Source organism: Thunnus thynnus, chromosome 7 (assembly GCF_963924715.1).
Source record: "Thunnus thynnus chromosome 7, fThuThy2.1, whole genome shotgun sequence".
NCBI classification, from domain to species: Eukaryota; Metazoa; Chordata; class Actinopteri; order Scombriformes; family Scombridae; genus Thunnus; species Thunnus thynnus.
The window spans coordinates 30,552,417-30,569,913 of NC_089523.1; the positions used below are offsets into that span (position 1 = coordinate 30,552,417).

The 17,497-nt window shown below is 48.3% G+C and overlaps 31 non-coding genes across 31 annotated transcripts; 19 read left to right on the plus strand and 12 right to left on the minus strand.

Moving 5' to 3' along the window:
- The first annotated feature begins 5 nt into the window (after positions 1 to 5).
- On the plus strand, positions 6 to 79 carry trnai-aau (transfer RNA isoleucine (anticodon AAU)). The gene has a single exon. It is a non-coding gene; the product is annotated as a tRNA-Ile (tRNA).
- A 224-nt stretch (positions 80 to 303) lies between these two features.
- Positions 304 to 376, plus strand: trnar-ucg (transfer RNA arginine (anticodon UCG)). Its single transcript has one exon. It is a non-coding gene; the product is annotated as a tRNA-Arg (tRNA).
- Positions 377 to 1,288: 912 nt separating this feature from the next.
- Positions 1,289 to 1,361, minus strand: trnaa-agc (transfer RNA alanine (anticodon AGC)). Its single transcript has one exon. It is a non-coding gene; the product is annotated as a tRNA-Ala (tRNA).
- A 112-nt stretch (positions 1,362 to 1,473) lies between these two features.
- Positions 1,474 to 1,547, plus strand: trnai-aau (transfer RNA isoleucine (anticodon AAU)). Its single transcript has one exon. It is a non-coding gene; the product is annotated as a tRNA-Ile (tRNA).
- A 224-nt stretch (positions 1,548 to 1,771) lies between these two features.
- Positions 1,772 to 1,844, plus strand: trnar-ucg (transfer RNA arginine (anticodon UCG)). The gene has a single exon. It is a non-coding gene; the product is annotated as a tRNA-Arg (tRNA).
- Positions 1,845 to 2,756: 912 nt separating this feature from the next.
- Positions 2,757 to 2,829, minus strand: trnaa-agc (transfer RNA alanine (anticodon AGC)). The gene has a single exon. It is a non-coding gene; the product is annotated as a tRNA-Ala (tRNA).
- Positions 2,830 to 2,941: 112 nt separating this feature from the next.
- On the plus strand, positions 2,942 to 3,015 carry trnai-aau (transfer RNA isoleucine (anticodon AAU)). The gene has a single exon. It is a non-coding gene; the product is annotated as a tRNA-Ile (tRNA).
- Positions 3,016 to 3,239: 224 nt separating this feature from the next.
- trnar-ucg (transfer RNA arginine (anticodon UCG)) lies at positions 3,240 to 3,312 on the plus strand. Its single transcript has one exon. It is a non-coding gene; the product is annotated as a tRNA-Arg (tRNA).
- Positions 3,313 to 4,224: 912 nt separating this feature from the next.
- Positions 4,225 to 4,297, minus strand: trnaa-agc (transfer RNA alanine (anticodon AGC)). The gene has a single exon. It is a non-coding gene; the product is annotated as a tRNA-Ala (tRNA).
- Positions 4,298 to 4,409: 112 nt separating this feature from the next.
- trnai-aau (transfer RNA isoleucine (anticodon AAU)) lies at positions 4,410 to 4,483 on the plus strand. Its single transcript has one exon. It is a non-coding gene; the product is annotated as a tRNA-Ile (tRNA).
- Positions 4,484 to 4,703: 220 nt separating this feature from the next.
- trnar-ucg (transfer RNA arginine (anticodon UCG)) lies at positions 4,704 to 4,776 on the plus strand. Its single transcript has one exon. It is a non-coding gene; the product is annotated as a tRNA-Arg (tRNA).
- Positions 4,777 to 5,688: 912 nt separating this feature from the next.
- trnaa-agc (transfer RNA alanine (anticodon AGC)) lies at positions 5,689 to 5,761 on the minus strand. The gene has a single exon. It is a non-coding gene; the product is annotated as a tRNA-Ala (tRNA).
- A 112-nt stretch (positions 5,762 to 5,873) lies between these two features.
- trnai-aau (transfer RNA isoleucine (anticodon AAU)) lies at positions 5,874 to 5,947 on the plus strand. The gene has a single exon. It is a non-coding gene; the product is annotated as a tRNA-Ile (tRNA).
- A 1,201-nt stretch (positions 5,948 to 7,148) lies between these two features.
- trnaa-agc (transfer RNA alanine (anticodon AGC)) lies at positions 7,149 to 7,221 on the minus strand. Its single transcript has one exon. It is a non-coding gene; the product is annotated as a tRNA-Ala (tRNA).
- A 112-nt stretch (positions 7,222 to 7,333) lies between these two features.
- Positions 7,334 to 7,407, plus strand: trnai-aau (transfer RNA isoleucine (anticodon AAU)). Its single transcript has one exon. It is a non-coding gene; the product is annotated as a tRNA-Ile (tRNA).
- Positions 7,408 to 7,631: 224 nt separating this feature from the next.
- Positions 7,632 to 7,704, plus strand: trnar-ucg (transfer RNA arginine (anticodon UCG)). The gene has a single exon. It is a non-coding gene; the product is annotated as a tRNA-Arg (tRNA).
- Positions 7,705 to 8,616: 912 nt separating this feature from the next.
- On the minus strand, positions 8,617 to 8,689 carry trnaa-agc (transfer RNA alanine (anticodon AGC)). Its single transcript has one exon. It is a non-coding gene; the product is annotated as a tRNA-Ala (tRNA).
- Positions 8,690 to 8,801: 112 nt separating this feature from the next.
- Positions 8,802 to 8,875, plus strand: trnai-aau (transfer RNA isoleucine (anticodon AAU)). The gene has a single exon. It is a non-coding gene; the product is annotated as a tRNA-Ile (tRNA).
- Positions 8,876 to 10,077: 1,202 nt separating this feature from the next.
- Positions 10,078 to 10,150, minus strand: trnaa-agc (transfer RNA alanine (anticodon AGC)). The gene has a single exon. It is a non-coding gene; the product is annotated as a tRNA-Ala (tRNA).
- A 112-nt stretch (positions 10,151 to 10,262) lies between these two features.
- On the plus strand, positions 10,263 to 10,336 carry trnai-aau (transfer RNA isoleucine (anticodon AAU)). The gene has a single exon. It is a non-coding gene; the product is annotated as a tRNA-Ile (tRNA).
- Positions 10,337 to 11,538: 1,202 nt separating this feature from the next.
- Positions 11,539 to 11,611, minus strand: trnaa-agc (transfer RNA alanine (anticodon AGC)). Its single transcript has one exon. It is a non-coding gene; the product is annotated as a tRNA-Ala (tRNA).
- A 112-nt stretch (positions 11,612 to 11,723) lies between these two features.
- trnai-aau (transfer RNA isoleucine (anticodon AAU)) lies at positions 11,724 to 11,797 on the plus strand. Its single transcript has one exon. It is a non-coding gene; the product is annotated as a tRNA-Ile (tRNA).
- Positions 11,798 to 12,998: 1,201 nt separating this feature from the next.
- trnaa-agc (transfer RNA alanine (anticodon AGC)) lies at positions 12,999 to 13,071 on the minus strand. The gene has a single exon. It is a non-coding gene; the product is annotated as a tRNA-Ala (tRNA).
- A 112-nt stretch (positions 13,072 to 13,183) lies between these two features.
- Positions 13,184 to 13,257, plus strand: trnai-aau (transfer RNA isoleucine (anticodon AAU)). Its single transcript has one exon. It is a non-coding gene; the product is annotated as a tRNA-Ile (tRNA).
- Positions 13,258 to 14,458: 1,201 nt separating this feature from the next.
- Positions 14,459 to 14,531, minus strand: trnaa-agc (transfer RNA alanine (anticodon AGC)). Its single transcript has one exon. It is a non-coding gene; the product is annotated as a tRNA-Ala (tRNA).
- A 112-nt stretch (positions 14,532 to 14,643) lies between these two features.
- On the plus strand, positions 14,644 to 14,717 carry trnai-aau (transfer RNA isoleucine (anticodon AAU)). The gene has a single exon. It is a non-coding gene; the product is annotated as a tRNA-Ile (tRNA).
- Positions 14,718 to 14,937: 220 nt separating this feature from the next.
- trnar-ucg (transfer RNA arginine (anticodon UCG)) lies at positions 14,938 to 15,010 on the plus strand. Its single transcript has one exon. It is a non-coding gene; the product is annotated as a tRNA-Arg (tRNA).
- A 902-nt stretch (positions 15,011 to 15,912) lies between these two features.
- trnaa-agc (transfer RNA alanine (anticodon AGC)) lies at positions 15,913 to 15,985 on the minus strand. The gene has a single exon. It is a non-coding gene; the product is annotated as a tRNA-Ala (tRNA).
- Positions 15,986 to 16,097: 112 nt separating this feature from the next.
- On the plus strand, positions 16,098 to 16,171 carry trnai-aau (transfer RNA isoleucine (anticodon AAU)). Its single transcript has one exon. It is a non-coding gene; the product is annotated as a tRNA-Ile (tRNA).
- Positions 16,172 to 16,391: 220 nt separating this feature from the next.
- Positions 16,392 to 16,464, plus strand: trnar-ucg (transfer RNA arginine (anticodon UCG)). Its single transcript has one exon. It is a non-coding gene; the product is annotated as a tRNA-Arg (tRNA).
- A 902-nt stretch (positions 16,465 to 17,366) lies between these two features.
- Positions 17,367 to 17,439, minus strand: trnaa-agc (transfer RNA alanine (anticodon AGC)). The gene has a single exon. It is a non-coding gene; the product is annotated as a tRNA-Ala (tRNA).
- Between the last annotated feature and the right edge of the window lie 58 nt (positions 17,440 to 17,497).

Consider the following 17,497-nt stretch of genomic DNA (forward strand, 5'->3'; position numbering starts at 1 on the left):
CAGCAGGCCAGTTAGCTCAGCTGGTTAGAGCGTGGTGCTAATAACGCCAAGGTCACAGGTTCGATCCCTGTACTGGCCAGGAACTGTTGTTGTAAAGGCACAAGTCCTTGCGCCGCCTACAGATGGAAAGAAAGTTGATATAAACCTCCCACTGTTCCCAAGCCATGGGTTGACCAACAGTGCCACATTGTCTCACACGTGTATCCCATGAAGGCGAAAGCTTCACGTCCAAAGTCCAGCTCCTTCTTACTCTAGACTACTACCAACGTAGCCCCGTTGAAATGAACTCGTCCCTGTCCACGTGACCACGTGGCCTAAAGGACAAGGCGTCTGACTTCGGATCAGAAGATTGAGGGTTCGAATCCCTTCGTGGTTGGATGCCCCCACTTCTGTCGGATTCCCGTATGTGTCTGTTGAGTAAAGAAAATCCCCATGAGAGGCTGTGAACATTGGACATCAAGCAATGCGACGTGGCTGACTATGGGTCAAAACTACTAGCGGTCACAGAGATGCAGGAGATTACAAAAGGTGTGTGGTGAAAGCTTTAGGAACTTAGAGGAAATATGTGTTCTCTGTCATCAACATTTGTGTCAGAGGGTGTCCCCGTAAGAATTCGGCACCCTTGCTCTGCTTATTATGAGCACAATCGGCAGGAGTAACGCTCTGGAGGAATCCTGCTTTACGTCAGTTCCTTCGAATCAAGGCATTGTGTGTTTCCTGCCATGAAGATTTGGATGCACAGCGTTGACATCACGATGCTGCGACATTGACTTTCAGGGCAAAGACCCATTTTACACCAAAGAAGAAACGGGAATGGAGAATGCGGGCGTCGATCCCGCTGCCTCTCACATGCAAAGCGAGCGCTCTACCATTTGAGCTAATTCCCCTCTGGAGGTGCCACCTGGGGAAGTATTCACGTATTCAGTATTCAGATTTCCAATGAAGTTAGTGACTGGTTTTCCCCATTGACATACTGTATGTCTCGTGCAGTATTTTCCTGAGACGTTCTTGGCCACGCCCGTGGGCTCAGAGGACTAAAGCGTAGAGTTAGGTTCACCAACTGTGAGCATTCAAAGTTTTCAACCAGATGATTATGAAAAGGCAAAAGCTGCCTGAGAACAAAAGGTAAATGTCCTCCAGAAGGTCAGGCATAGTTATGTTCCTCATCAAGAAAGTATCGTGGTGACACAACACAATATCCTTTTGTAATGGCGTGATTGTGGGACATCAGCCTCCAAACAAAAAGCAGTGGATGCTGTCTTTTCTGGCTCCACAGAAAAGAAGGTAATGGAGAATGCGGGCATCGATCCCGCTACCTCTCGCATGCTAAGCGAGCGCTCTACCATTTGAGCTAATTCCCCTCTTAAAGACAGTTACGAGAGAGGTGCCAACGGGTCGCAAAATACTCGAAAGCAATTGCTTCCCTGTCTTTGTATAAGGGACGTGGTTGTAAGAGGACTCTCAGCAGCAGCAGGCCAGTTAGCTCAGCTGGTTAGAGCGTGGTGCTAATAACGCCAAGGTCACAGGTTCGATCCCTGTACTGGCCAGGAACTGTTGTTGTAAAGGCACAAGTCCTTGCGCCGCCTACAGATGGAAAGAAAGTTGATATAAACCTCCCACTGTTCCCAAGCCATGGGTTGACCAACAGTGCCACATTGTCTCACACGTGTATCCCATGAAGGCGAAAGCTTCACGTCCAAAGTCCAGCTCCTTCTTACTCTAGACTACTACCAACGTAGCCCCGTTGAAATGAACTCGTCCCTGTCCACGTGACCACGTGGCCTAAAGGACAAGGCGTCTGACTTCGGATCAGAAGATTGAGGGTTCGAATCCCTTCGTGGTTGGATGCCCCCACTTCTGTCGGATTCCCGTATGTGTCTGTTGAGTAAAGAAAATCCCCATGAGAGGCTGTGAACATTGGACATCAAGCAATGCGACGTGGCTGACTATGGGTCAAAACTACTAGCGGTCACAGAGATGCAGGAGATTACAAAAGGTGTGTGGTGAAAGCTTTAGGAACTTAGAGGAAATATGTGTTCTCTGTCATCAACATTTGTGTCAGAGGGTGTCCCCGTAAGAATTCGGCACCCTTGCTCTGCTTATTATGAGCACAATCGGCAGGAGTAACGCTCTGGAGGAATCCTGCTTTACGTCAGTTCCTTCGAATCAAGGCATTGTGTGTTTCCTGCCATGAAGATTTGGATGCACAGCGTTGACATCACGATGCTGCGACATTGACTTTCAGGGCAAAGACCCATTTTACACCAAAGAAGAAACGGGAATGGAGAATGCGGGCGTCGATCCCGCTGCCTCTCACATGCAAAGCGAGCGCTCTACCATTTGAGCTAATTCCCCTCTGGAGGTGCCACCTGGGGAAGTATTCACGTATTCAGTATTCAGATTTCCAATGAAGTTAGTGACTGGTTTTCCCCATTGACATACTGTATGTCTCGTGCAGTATTTTCCTGAGACGTTCTTGGCCACGCCCGTGGGCTCAGAGGACTAAAGCGTAGAGTTAGGTTCACCAACTGTGAGCATTCAAAGTTTTCAACCAGATGATTATGAAAAGGCAAAAGCTGCCTGAGAACAAAAGGTAAATGTCCTCCAGAAGGTCAGGCATAGTTATGTTCCTCATCAAGAAAGTATCGTGGTGACACAACACAATATCCTTTTGTAATGGCGTGATTGTGGGACATCAGCCTCCAAACAAAAAGCAGTGGATGCTGTCTTTTCTGGCTCCACAGAAAAGAAGGTAATGGAGAATGCGGGCATCGATCCCGCTACCTCTCGCATGCTAAGCGAGCGCTCTACCATTTGAGCTAATTCCCCTCTTAAAGACAGTTACGAGAGAGGTGCCAACGGGTCGCAAAATACTCGAAAGCAATTGCTTCCCTGTCTTTGTATAAGGGACGTGGTTGTAAGAGGACTCTCAGCAGCAGCAGGCCAGTTAGCTCAGCTGGTTAGAGCGTGGTGCTAATAACGCCAAGGTCACAGGTTCGATCCCTGTACTGGCCAGGAACTGTTGTTGTAAAGGCACAAGTCCTTGCGCCGCCTACAGATGGAAAGAAAGTTGATGTAAACCTCCCACTGTTCCCAAGCCATGGGTTGACCAACAGCGCCACATTGTCTCACACGTGTATCCCATGAAGGCGAAAGCTTCACGTCCAAAGTCCAGCTCCTTCTTACTCTAGACTACTACCAACGTAGCCCCGTTGAAATGTACTCGTCCCTGTCCACGTGACCACGTGGCCTAAAGGACAAGGCGTCTGACTTCGGATCAGAAGATTGAGGGTTCGAATCCCTTCGTGGTTGGATGCCCCCACTTCTGTCGGATTCCCGTATGTGTCTGTTGAGTAAAGAAAATCCCCATGAGAAGCTGTGAACATTGGACATCAAGCAATGCGACGTGGCTGACTATGGGTCAAAACTACTAGCGGTCACAGAGATGCAGGAGATTACAAAAGGTGTGTGGTGAAAGCTTTAGGAACTTAGAGGAAATATGTGTTCTCTGTCATCAACATTTGTGTCAGAGGGTGTCCCCGTAAGAATTCGGCACCCTTGCTCTGCTTATTATGAGCACAATCGGCAGGAGTAACGCTCTGGAGGAATCCTGCTTTACGTCAGTTCCTTCGAATCAAGGCATTGTGTGTTTCCTGCCATGAAGATTTGGATGCACAGCGTTGACATCACGATGCTGCGACATTGACTTTCAGGGCAAAGACCCATTTTACACCAAAGAAGAAACGGGAATGGAGAATGCGGGCGTCGATCCCGCTGCCTCTCACATGCAAAGCGAGCGCTCTACCATTTGAGCTAATTCCCCTCTGGAGGTGCCACCTGGGGAAGTATTCACGTATTCAGTATTCAGATTTCCAATGAAGTTAGTGACTGGTTTTCCCCATTGACATACTGTATGTCTCGTGCAGTATTTTCCTGAGAAGTTCTTGGCCACGCCCGTGGGCTCAGAGGACTAAAGCGTAGAGTTAGGTTCACCAACTGTGAGCATTCAAAGTTTTCAACCAGATGATTATGAAAAGGCAAAAGCTGCCTGAGAACAGAAGGTAAATGTCCTCCAGAAGGTCAGGCATAGTTATGTTCCTCATCAAGAAAGTATCGTGGTGACACAACACAATATCCTTTTGTAATGGCGTGATTGTGGGACATCAGCCTCCAAACAAAAAGCAGTGGATGCTGTCTTTTCTGGCTCCACAGAAAAGAAGGTAATGGAGAATGCGGGCATCGATCCCGCTACCTCTCGCATGCTAAGCGAGCGCTCTACCATTTGAGCTAATTCCCCTCTTAAAGACAGTTACGAGAGAGGTGCCAACGGGTCGCAAAATACTCGAAAGCAATTGCTTCCCTGTCTTTGTATAAGGGACGTGGTTGTAAGAGGACTCTCAGCAGCAGCAGGCCAGTTAGCTCAGCTGGTTAGAGCGTGGTGCTAATAACGCCAAGGTCACAGGTTCGATCCCTGTACTGGCCAGGAACTGTTGTTGTAAAGGCACAAGTCCTTGCGCCGCCTACAGATGGAAAGAAAGTTGATGTAAACCTCCCACTGTTCCCAAGCCATGGGTTGACCAACAGTGCCACATTGTCTCACACGTGTATCCCATGAAGGCGAAAGCTTCACGTCCAAAGTCCAGCTCCTTCTTACTCTAGACTACTACGTAGCCCCGTTGAAATGTACTCGTCCCTGTCCACGTGACCACGTGGCCTAAAGGACAAGGCGTCTGACTTCGGATCAGAAGATTGAGGGTTCGAATCCCTTCGTGGTTGGATGCCCCCACTTCAGTCGGATTCCCGTATGTGTCTGTTGAGTAAAGAAAATCCCCATGAGAGGCTGTGAACATTGGACATCAAGCAATGCGACGTGGCTGACTATGGGTCAAAACTACTAGCGGTCACAGAGATGCAGGAGATTACAAAAGGTGTGTGGTGAAAGCTTTAGGAACTTAGAGGAAATATGTGTTCTCTGTCATCAACATTTGTGTCAGAGGGTGTCCCCGTAAGAATTCGGCACCCTTGCTCTGCTTATTATGAGCACAATCGGCAGGAGTAACGCTCTGGAGGAATCCTGCTTTACGTCAGTTCCTTCGAATCAAGGCATTGTGTGTTTCCTGCCATGAAGATTTGGATGCACAGCGTTGACTTCACGATGCTGCGACATTGACTTTCAGGGCAAAGACCCATTTTACACCAAAGAAGAAACGGGAATGGAGAATGCGGGCGTCGATCCCGCTGCCTCTCACATGCAAAGCGAGCGCTCTACCATTTGAGCTAATTCCCCTCTGGAGGTGCCACCTGGGGAAGTATTCACGTATTCAGTATTCAGATTTCCATTGAAGTTAGTGACTGGTTTTCCCCATTGACATACTGTATGTCTCGTGCAGTATTTTCCTGAGACGTTCTTGGCCACGCCCGTGGGCTCAGAGGACTAAAGCGTAGAGTTAGGTTCACCAACTGTGAGCATTCAAAGTTTTCAACCAGATGATTATGAAAAGGCAAAAGCTGCCTGAGAACAGAAGGTAAATGTCCTCCAGAAGGTCAGGCATAGTTATGTTCCTCATCAAGAAAGTATCGTGGTGACACAACACAATATCCTTTTGTAATGGCGTGATTGTGGGACATCAGCCTCCAAACAAAAAGCAGTGGATGCTGTCTTTTCTGGCTCCACAGAAAAGAAGGTAATGGAGAATGCGGGCATCGATCCCGCTACCTCTCGCATGCTAAGCGAGCGCTCTACCATTTGAGCTAATTCCCCTCTTAAAGACAGTTACGAGAGAGGTGCCAACGGGTCGCAAAATACTCGAAAGCAATTGCTTCCCTGTCTTTGTATAAGGGACGTGGTTTCAAGAGGACTCTCAGCAGCAGCAGGCCAGTTAGCTCAGCTGGTTAGAGCGTGGTGCTAATAACGCCAAGGTCACAGGTTCGATCCCTGTACTGGCCAGGAACTGTTGTTGTAAAGGCACAAGTCCTTGCGCCGCCTACAGATGGAAAGAAAGTTGATGTAAACCTCCCACTGTTCCCAAGCCATGGGTTGACCAACAGTGCCACATTGTCTCACACGTGTATCCCATGAAGGCGAAAGCTTCACGTCCAAAGTCCAGCTCCTTCTTACTCTAGACTACTACCAACGTAGCCCCGTTGAAATGTACTCGTCCCTGTCCACGTGACCTAAAGGACAAGGCGTCTGACTTCGGATCAGAAGATTGAGGGTTCGAATCCCTTCGTGGTTGGATGCCCCCACTTCTGTCGGATTCCCGTATGTGTCTGTTGAGTAAAGAAAATCCCCATGAGAAGCTGTGAACATTGGACATCAAGCAATGCGACGTGGCTGACTATGGGTCAAAACTACTAGCGGTCACAGAGATGCAGGAGATTACAAAAGGTGTGTGGTGAAAGCTTTAGGAACTTAGAGGAAATATGTGTTCTCTGTCATCAACATTTGTGTCAGAGGGTGTCCCCGTAAGAATTCGGCACCCTTGCTCTGCTTATTATGAGCACAATCGGCAGGAGTAACGCTCTGGAGGAATCCTGCTTTACGTCAGTTCCTTCGAATCAAGGCATTGTGTGTTTCCTGCCATGAAGATTTGGATGCACAGCGTTGACTTCACGATGCTGCGACATTGACTTTCAGGGCAAAGACCCATTTTACACCAAAGAAGAAACGGGAATGGAGAATGCGGGCGTCGATCCCGCTGCCTCTCACATGCAAAGCGAGCGCTCTACCATTTGAGCTAATTCCCCTCTGGAGGTGCCACCTGGGGAAGTATTCACGTATTCAGTATTCAGATTTCCAATGAAGTTAGTGACTGGTTTTCCCCATTGACATACTGTATGTCTCGTGCAGTATTTTCCTGAGACGTTCTTGGCCACGCCCGTGGGCTCAGAGGACTAAAGCGTAGAGTTAGGTTCACCAACTGTGAGCATTCAAAGTTTTCAACCAGATGATTATGAAAAGGCAAAAGCTGCCTGAGAACAGAAGGTAAATGTCCTCCAGAAGGTCAGGCATAGTTATGTTCCTCATCAAGAAAGTATCGTGGTGACACAACACAATATCCTTTTGTAATGGCGTGATTGTGGGACATCAGCCTCCAAACAAAAAGCAGTGGATGCTGTCTTTTCTGGCTCCACAGAAAAGAAGGTAATGGAGAATGCGGGCATCGATCCCGCTACCTCTCGCATGCTAAGCGAGCGCTCTACCATTTGAGCTAATTCCCCTCTTAAAGACAGTTACGAGAGAGGTGCCAACGGGTCGCAAAATACTCGAAAGCAATTGCTTCCCTGTCTTTGTATAAGGGACGTGGTTTCAAGAGGACTCTCAGCAGCAGCAGGCCAGTTAGCTCAGCTGGTTAGAGCGTGGTGCTAATAACGCCAAGGTCACAGGTTCGATCCCTGTACTGGCCAGGAACTGTTGTTGTAAAGGCACAAGTCCTTGCGCCGCCTACAGATGGAAAGAAAGTTGATGTAAACCTCCCACTGTTCCCAAGCCATGGGTTGACCAACAGTGCCACATTGTCTCACACGTGTATCCCATGAAGGCGAAAGCTTCACGTCCAAAGTCCAGCTCCTTCTTACTCTAGACTACTACCAACGTAGCCCCGTTGAAATGTACTCGTCCCTGTCCACGTGACCACGTGGCCTAAAGGACAAGGCGTCTGACTTCGGATCAGAAGATTGAGGGTTCGAATCCCTTCGTGGTTGGATGCCCCCACTTCTGTCGGATTCCCGTATGTGTCTGTTGAGTAAAGAAAATCCCCATGAGAAGCTGTGAACATTGGACATCAAGCAATGCGACGTGGCTGACTATGGGTCAAAACTACTAGCGGTCACAGAGATGCAGGAGATTACAAAAGGTGTGTGGTGAAAGCTTTAGGAACTTAAAGGAAATATGTGTTCTCTGTCATCAACATTTGTGTCAGAGGGTGTCCCCGTAAGAATTCGGCACCCTTGCTCTGCTTATTATGAGCACAATCGGCAGGAGTAACGCTCTGGAGGAATCCTGCTTTACGTCAGTTCCTTCGAATCAAGGCATTGTGTGTTTCCTGCCATGAAGATTTGGATGCACAGCGTTGACTTCACGATGCTGCGACATTGACTTTCAGGGCAAAGACCCATTTTACACCAAAGAAGAAACGGGAATGGAGAATGCGGGCGTCGATCCCGCTGCCTCTCACATGCAAAGCGAGCGCTCTACCATTTGAGCTAATTCCCCTCTGGAGGTGCCACCTGGGGAAGTATTCACGTATTCAGTATTCAGATTTCCATTGAAGTTAGTGACTGGTTTTCCCCATTGACATACTGTATGTCTCGTGCAGTATTTTCCTGAGACGTTCTTGGCCACGCCCGTGGGCTCAGAGGACTAAAGCGTAGAGTTAGGTTCACCAACTGTGAGCATTCAAAGTTTTCAACCAGATGATTATGAAAAGGCAAAAGCTGCCTGAGAACAGAAGGTAAATGTCCTCCAGAAGGTCAGGCATAGTTATGTTCCTCATCAAGAAAGTATCGTGGTGACACAACACAATATCCTTTTGTAATGGCGTGATTGTGGGACATCAGCCTCCAAACAAAAAGCAGTGGATGCTGTCTTTTCTGGCTCCACAGAAAAGAAGGTAATGGAGAATGCGGGCATCGATCCCGCTACCTCTCGCATGCTAAGCGAGCGCTCTACCATTTGAGCTAATTCCCCTCTTAAAGACAGTTACGAGAGAGGTGCCAACGGGTCGCAAAATACTCGAAAGCAATTGCTTCCCTGTCTTTGTATAAGGGACGTGGTTTCAAGAGGACTCTCAGCAGCAGCAGGCCAGTTAGCTCAGCTGGTTAGAGCGTGGTGCTAATAACGCCAAGGTCACAGGTTCGATCCCTGTACTGGCCAGGAACTGTTGTTGTAAAGGCACAAGTCCTTGCGCCGCCTACAGATGGAAAGAAAGTTGATGTAAACCTCCCACTGTTCCCAAGCCATGGGTTGACCAACAGTTCCACATTGTCTCACACGTGTATCCCATGAAGGCGAAAGCTTCACGTCCAAAGTCCAGCTCCTTCTTACTCTAGACTACTACCAACGTAGCCCCGTTGAAATGTACTCGTCCCTGTCCACGTGACCTAAAGGACAAGGCGTCTGACTTCGGATCAGAAGATTGAGGGTTCGAATCCCTTCGTGGTTGGATGCCCCCACTTCTGTCGGATTCCCGTATGTGTCTGTTGAGTAAAGAAAATCCCCATGAGAGGCTGTGAACATTGGACATCAAGCAATGCGACGTGGCTGACTATGGGTCAAAACTACTAGCGGTCACAGAGATGCAGGAGATTACAAAAGGTGTGTGGTGAAAGCTTTAGGAACTTAAGAGGAAATATGTGTTCTCTGTCATCAACATTTGTGTCAGAGGGTGTCCCCGTAAGAATTCGGCACCCTTGCTCTGCTTATTATGAGCACAATCGGCAGGAGTAACGCTCTGGAGGAATCCTGCTTTACGTCAGTTCCTTCGAATCAAGGCATTGTGTGTTTCCTGCCATGAAGATTTGGATGCACAGCGTTGACTTCACGATGCTGCGACATTGACTTTCAGGGCAAAGACCCATTTTACACCAAAGAAGAAACGGGAATGGAGAATGCGGGCGTCGATCCCGCTGCCTCTCACATGCAAAGCGAGCGCTCTACCATTTGAGCTAATTCCCCTCTGGAGGTGCCACCTGGGGAAGTATTCACGTATTCAGTATTCAGATTTCCATTGAAGTTAGTGACTGGTTTTCCCCATTGACATACTGTATGTCTCGTGCAGTATTTTCCTGAGACGTTCTTGGCCACGCCCGTGGGCTCAGAGGACTAAAGCGTAGAGTTAGGTTCACCAACTGTGAGCATTCAAAGTTTTCAACCAGATGATTATGAAAAGGCAAAAGCTGCCTGAGAACAGAAGGTAAATGTCCTCCAGAAGGTCAGGCATAGTTATGTTCCTCATCAAGAAAGTATCGTGGTGACACAACACAATATCCTTTTGTAATGGCGTGATTGTGGGACATCAGCCTCCAAACAAAAAGCAGTGGATGCTGTCTTTTCTGGCTCCACAGAAAAGAAGGTAATGGAGAATGCGGGCATCGATCCCGCTACCTCTCGCATGCTAAGCGAGCGCTCTACCATTTGAGCTAATTCCCCTCTTAAAGACAGTTACGAGAGAGGTGCCAACGGGTCGCAAAATACTCGAAAGCAATTGCTTCCCTGTCTTTGTATAAGGGACGTGGTTTCAAGAGGACTCTCAGCAGCAGCAGGCCAGTTAGCTCAGCTGGTTAGAGCGTGGTGCTAATAACGCCAAGGTCACAGGTTCGATCCCTGTACTGGCCAGGAACTGTTGTTGTAAAGGCACAAGTCCTTGCGCCGCCTACAGATGGAAAGAAAGTTGATGTAAACCTCCCACTGTTCCCAAGCCATGGGTTGACCAACAGTGCCACATTGTCTCACACGTGTATCCCATGAAGGCGAAAGCTTCACGTCCAAAGTCCAGCTCCTTCTTACTCTAGACTACTACCAACGTAGCCCCGTTGAAATGTACTCGTCCCTGTCCACGTGACCTAAAGGACAAGGCGTCTGACTTCGGATCAGAAGATTGAGGGTTCGAATCCCTTCGTGGTTGGATGCCCCCACTTCTGTCGGATTCCCGTATGTGTCTGTTGAGTAAAGAAAATCCCCATGAGAGGCTGTGAACATTGGACATCAAGCAATGCGACGTGGCTGACTATGGGTCAAAACTACTAGCGGTCACAGAGATGCAGGAGATTACAAAAGGTGTGTGGTGAAAGCTTTAGGAACTTAAGAGGAAATATGTGTTCTCTGTCATCAACATTTGTGTCAGAGGGTGTCCCCGTAAGAATTCGGCACCCTTGCTCTGCTTATTATGAGCACAATCGGCAGGAGTAACGCTCTGGAGGAATCCTGCTTTACGTCAGTTCCTTCGAATCAAGGCATTGTGTGTTTCCTGCCATGAAGATTTGGATGCACAGCGTTGACTTCACGATGCTGCGACATTGACTTTCAGGGCAAAGACCCATTTTACACCAAAGAAGAAACGGGAATGGAGAATGCGGGCGTCGATCCCGCTGCCTCTCACATGCAAAGCGAGCGCTCTACCATTTGAGCTAATTCCCCTCTGGAGGTGCCACCTGGGGAAGTATTCACGTATTCAGTATTCAGATTTCCATTGAAGTTAGTGACTGGTTTTCCCCATTGACATACTGTATGTCTCGTGCAGTATTTTCCTGAGACGTTCTTGGCCACGCCCGTGGGCTCAGAGGACTAAAGCGTAGAGTTAGGTTCACCAACTGTGAGCATTCAAAGTTTTCAACCAGATGATTATGAAAAGGCAAAAGCTGCCTGAGAACAGAAGGTAAATGTCCTCCAGAAGGTCAGGCATAGTTATGTTCCTCATCAAGAAAGTATCGTGGTGACACAACACAATATCCTTTTGTAATGGCGTGATTGTGGGACATCAGCCTCCAAACAAAAAGCAGTGGATGCTGTCTTTTCTGGCTCCACAGAAAAGAAGGTAATGGAGAATGCGGGCATCGATCCCGCTACCTCTCGCATGCTAAGCGAGCGCTCTACCATTTGAGCTAATTCCCCTCTTAAAGACAGTTACGAGAGAGGTGCCAACGGGTCGCAAAATACTCGAAAGCAATTGCTTCCCTGTCTTTGTATAAGGGACGTGGTTTCAAGAGGACTCTCAACAGCAGCAGGCCAGTTAGCTCAGCTGGTTAGAGCGTGGTGCTAATAACGCCAAGGTCACAGGTTCGATCCCTGTACTGGCCAGGAACTGTTGTTGTAAAGGCACAAGTCCTTGCGCCGCCTACAGATGGAAAGAAAGTTGATGTAAACCTCCCACTGTTCCCAAGCCATGGGTTGACCAACAGTGCCACATTGTCTCACACGTGTATCCCATGAAGGCGAAAGCTTCACGTCCAAAGTCCAGCTCCTTCTTACTCTAGACTACTACCAACGTAGCCCCGTTGAAATGTACTCGTCCCTGTCCACGTGACCTAAAGGACAAGGCGTCTGACTTCGGATCAGAAGATTGAGGGTTCGAATCCCTTCGTGGTTGGATGCCCCCACTTCTGTCGGATTCCCGTATGTGTCTGTTGAGTAAAGAAAATCCCCATGAGAAGCTGTGAACATTGGACATCAAGCAATGCGACGTGGCTGACTATGGGTCAAAACTACTAGCGGTCACAGAGATGCAGGAGATTACAAAAGGTGTGTGGTGAAAGCTTTAGGAACTTAGAGGAAATATGTGTTCTCTGTCATCAACATTTGTGTCAGAGGGTGTCCCCGTAAGAATTCGGCACCCTTGCTCTGCTTATTATGAGCACAATCGGCAGGAGTAACGCTCTGGAGGAATCCTGCTTTACGTCAGTTCCTTCGAATCAAGGCATTGTGTGTTTCCTGCCATGAAGATTTGGATGCACAGCGTTGACTTCACGATGCTGCGACATTGACTTTCAGGGCAAAGACCCATTTTACACCAAAGAAGAAACGGGAATGGAGAATGCGGGCGTCGATCCCGCTGCCTCTCACATGCAAAGCGAGCGCTCTACCATTTGAGCTAATTCCCCTCTGGAGGTGCCACCTGGGGAAGTATTCACGTATTCAGTATTCAGATTTCCATTGAAGTTAGTGACTGGTTTTCCCCATTGACATACTGTATGTCTCGTGCAGTATTTTCCTGAGACGTTCTTGGCCACGCCCGTGGGCTCAGAGGACTAAAGCGTAGAGTTAGGTTCACCAACTGTGAGCATTCAAAGTTTTCAACCAGATGATTATGAAAAGGCAAAAGCTGCCTGAGAACAGAAGGTAAATGTCCTCCAGAAGGTCAGGCATAGTTATGTTCCTCATCAAGAAAGTATCGTGGTGACACAACACAATATCCTTTTGTAATGGCGTGATTGTGGGACATCAGCCTCCAAACAAAAAGCAGTGGATGCTGTCTTTTCTGGCTCCACAGAAAAGAAGGTAATGGAGAATGCGGGCATCGATCCCGCTACCTCTCGCATGCTAAGCGAGCGCTCTACCATTTGAGCTAATTCCCCTCTTAAAGACAGTTACGAGAGAGGTGCCAACGGGTCGCAAAATACTCGAAAGCAATTGCTTCCCTGTCTTTGTATAAGGGACGTGGTTTCAAGAGGACTCTCAGCAGCAGCAGGCCAGTTAGCTCAGCTGGTTAGAGCGTGGTGCTAATAACGCCAAGGTCACAGGTTCGATCCCTGTACTGGCCAGGAACTGTTGTTGTAAAGGCACAAGTCCTTGCGCCGCCTACAGATGGAAAGAAAGTTGATGTAAACCTCCCACTGTTCCCAAGCCATGGGTTGACCAACAGTGCCACATTGTCTCACACGTGTATCCCATGAAGGCGAAAGCTTCACGTCCAAAGTCCAGCTCCTTCTTACTCTAGACTACTACCAACGTAGCCCCGTTGAAATGTACTCGTCCCTGCCCACGTGACCTAAAGGACAAGGCGTCTGACTTCGGATCAGAAGATTGAGGGTTCGAATCCCTTCGTGGTTGGATGCCCCCACTTCTGTCGGATTCCCGTATGTGTCTGTTGAGTAAAGAAAATCCCCATGAGAAGCTGTGAACATTGGACATCAAGCAATGCGACGTGGCTGACTATGGGTCAAAACTACTAGCGGTCACAGAGATGCAGGAGATTACAAAAGGTGTGTGGTGAAAGCTTTAGGAACTTAGAGGAAATATGTGTTCTCTGTCATCAACATTTGTGTCAGAGGGTGTCCCCGTAAGAATTCGGCACCCTTGCTCTGCTTATTATGAGCACAATCGGCAGGAGTAACGCTCTGGAGGAATCCTGCTTTACGTCAGTTCCTTCGAATCAAGGCATTGTGTGTTTCCTGCCATGAAGATTTGGATGCACAGCGTTGACTTCACGATGCTGCGACATTGACTTTCAGGGCAAAGACCCATTTTACACCAAAGAAGAAACGGGAATGGAGAATGCGGGCGTCGATCCCGCTGCCTCTCACATGCAAAGCGAGCGCTCTACCATTTGAGCTAATTCCCCTCTGGAGGTGCCACCTGGGGAAGTATTCACGTATTCAGTATTCAGATTTCCAATGAAGTTAGTGACTGGTTTTCCCCATTGACATACTGTATGTCTCGTGCAGTATTTTCCTGAGACGTTCTTGGCCACGCCCGTGGGCTCAGAGGACTAAAGCGTAGAGTTAGGTTCACCAACTGTGAGCATTCAAAGTTTTCAACCAGATGATTATGAAAAGGCAAAAGCTGCCTGAGAACAGAAGGTAAATGTCCTCCAGAAGGTCAGGCATAGTTATGTTCCTCATCAAGAAAGTATCGTGGTGACACAACACAATATCCTTTTGTAATGGCGTGATTGTGGGACATCAGCCTCCAAACAAAAAGCAGTGGATGCTGTCTTTTCTGGCTCCACAGAAAAGAAGGTAATGGAGAATGCGGGCATCGATCCCGCTACCTCTCGCATGCTAAGCGAGCGCTCTACCATTTGAGCTAATTCCCCTCTTAAAGACAGTTACGAGAGAGGTGCCAACGGGTCGCAAAATACTCGAAAGCAATTGCTTCCCTGTCTTTGTATAAGGGACGTGGTTTCAAGAGGACTCTCAGCAGCAGCAGGCCAGTTAGCTCAGCTGGTTAGAGCGTGGTGCTAATAACGCCAAGGTCACAGGTTCGATCCCTGTACTGGCCAGGAACTGTTGTTGTAAAGGCACAAGTCCTTGCGCCGCCTACAGATGGAAAGAAAGTTGATGTAAACCTCCCACTGTTCCCAAGCCATGGGTTGACCAACAGTGCCACATTGTCTCACACGTGTATCCCATGAAGGCGAAAGCTTCACGTCCAAAGTCCAGCTCCTTCTTACTCTAGACTACTACGTAGCCCCGTTGAAATGTACTCGTCCCTGTCCACGTGACCACGTGGCCTAAAGGACAAGGCGTCTGACTTCGGATCAGAAGATTGAGGGTTCGAATCCCTTCGTGGTTGGATGCCCCCACTTCTGTCGGATTCCCGTATGTGTCTGTTGAGTAAAGAAAATCCCCATGAGAGGCTGTGAACATTGGACATCAAGCAATGCGACGTGGCTGACTATGGGTCAAAACTACTAGCGGTCACAGAGATGCAGGAGATTACAAAAGGTGTGTGGTGAAAGCTTTAGGAACTTAAGAGGAAATATGTGTTCTCTGTCATCAACATTTGTGTCAGAGGGTGTCCCCGTAAGAATTCGGCACCCTTGCTCTGCTTATTATGAGCACAATCGGCAGGAGTAACGCTCTGGAGGAATCCTGCTTTACGTCAGTTCCTTCGAATCAAGGCATTGTGTGTTTCCTGCCATGAAGATTTGGATGCACAGCGTTGACTTCACGATGCTGCGACATTGACTTTCAGGGCAAAGACCCATTTTACACCAAAGAAGAAACGGGAATGGAGAATGCGGGCGTCGATCCCGCTGCCTCTCACATGCAAAGCGAGCGCTCTACCATTTGAGCTAATTCCCCTCTGGAGGTGCCACCTCCAGAGGCGTATTCAGTATTCAGATTTCCAATGAAGTTAGTGACTGGTTTTCCCCATTGACATACTGTATGTCTCGTGCAGTATTTTCCTGAGAAGTTCTTGGCCACGCCCGTGGGCTCAGAGGACTAAAGCGTAGAGTTAGGTTCACCAACTGTGAGCATTCAAAGTTTTCAACCAGATGATTATGAAAAGGCAAAAGCTGCCTGAGAACAGAAGGTAAATGTCCTCCAGAAGGTCAGGCATAGTTATGTTCCTCATCAAGAAAGTATCGTGGTGACACAACACAATATCCTTTTGTAATGGCGTGATTGTGGGACATCAGCCTCCAAACAAAAAGCAGTGGATGCTGTCTGGCTCCACAGAAAAGAAGGTAATGGAGAATGCGGGCATCGATCCCGCTACCTCTCGCATGCTAAGCGAGCGCTCTACCATTTGAGCTAATTCCCCTCTTAAAGACAATTACGAGAGAGGTGCCAACAGCTCGCAAAATACTCGAAAGCAATTGCTTCCCTGTCTTTGTATAAGGGACGTGGTTGTAAGAGGACTCTCAGCAGCAGCAGGCCAGTTAGCTCAGCTGGTTAGAGCGTGGTGCTAATAACGCCAAGGTCACAGGTTCGATCCCTGTACTGGCCAGGAACTGTTGTTGTAAAGGCACAAGTCCTTGCGCCGCCTACAGATGGAAAGAAAGTTGATGTAAACCTCCCACTGTTCCCAAGCCATGGGTTGACCAACAGCGCCACATTGTCTCACACGTGTATCCCATGAAGGCGAAGGCTTCACGTCCAAAGTCCAGCTCCTTCTTACTCTAGACTACTACGTAGCCCCGTTGAAATGTACTCGTCCCTGTCCACGTGACCACGTGGCCTAAAGGACAAGGCGTCTGACTTCGGATCAGAAGATTGAGGGTTCGAATCCCTTCGTGGTTGGATGCCCCCACTTCTGTCGGATTCCCGTATGTGTCTGTTGAGTAAAGAAAATCCCCATGAGAGGCTGTGAACATTGGACATCAAGCAATGCGACGTGGCTGACTATGGGTCAAAACTACTAGCGGTCACAGAGATGCAGGAGATTACAAAAGGTGTGTGGTGAAAGCTTTAGGAACTTAAGAGGAAATATGTGTTCTCTGTCATCAACATTTGTGTCAGAGGGTGTCCCCGTAAGAATTCGGCACCCTTGCTCTGCTTATTATGAGCACAATCGGCAGGAGTAACGCTCTGGAGGAATCCTGCTTTACGTCAGTTCCTTCGAATCAAGGCATTGTGTGTTTCCTGCCATGAAGATTTGGATGCACAGCGTTGACTTCACGATGCTGCGACATTGACTTTCAGGGCAAAGACCCATTTTACACCAAAGAAGAAACGGGAATGGAGAATGCGGGCGTCGATCCCGCTGCCTCTCACATGCAAAGCGAGCGCTCTACCATTTGAGCTAATTCCCCTCTGGAGGTGCCACCTCCAGAGGCGTATTCAGTATTCAGATTTCCAATGAAGTTAGTGACTGGTTTTCCCCATTGACATACTGTATGTCTCGTGCAGTATTTTCCTGAGAAGTTCTTGGCCACGCCCGTGGGCTCAGAGGACTAAAGCGTAGAGTTAGGTTCACCAACTGTGAGCATTCAAAGTTTTCAACCAGATGATTATGAAAAGGCAAAAGCTGCCTGAGAACAGAAGGTAAATGTCCTCCAGAAGGTCAGGCATAGTTATGTTCCTCATCAAGAAAGTATCGTGGTGACACAACACAATATCCTTTTGTAATGGCGTGATTGTGGGACATCAGCCTCCAAACAAAAAGCAGTGGATGCTGTCTGGCTCCACAGAAAAGAAGGTAATGGAGAATGCGGGCATCGATCCCGCTACCTCTCGCATGCTAAGCGAGCGCTCTACCATTTGAGCTAATTCCCCTCTTAAAGACGATTACGAGAGAGGTGCCAACAGCTCGCAAAATACTCGAAAGCAATTG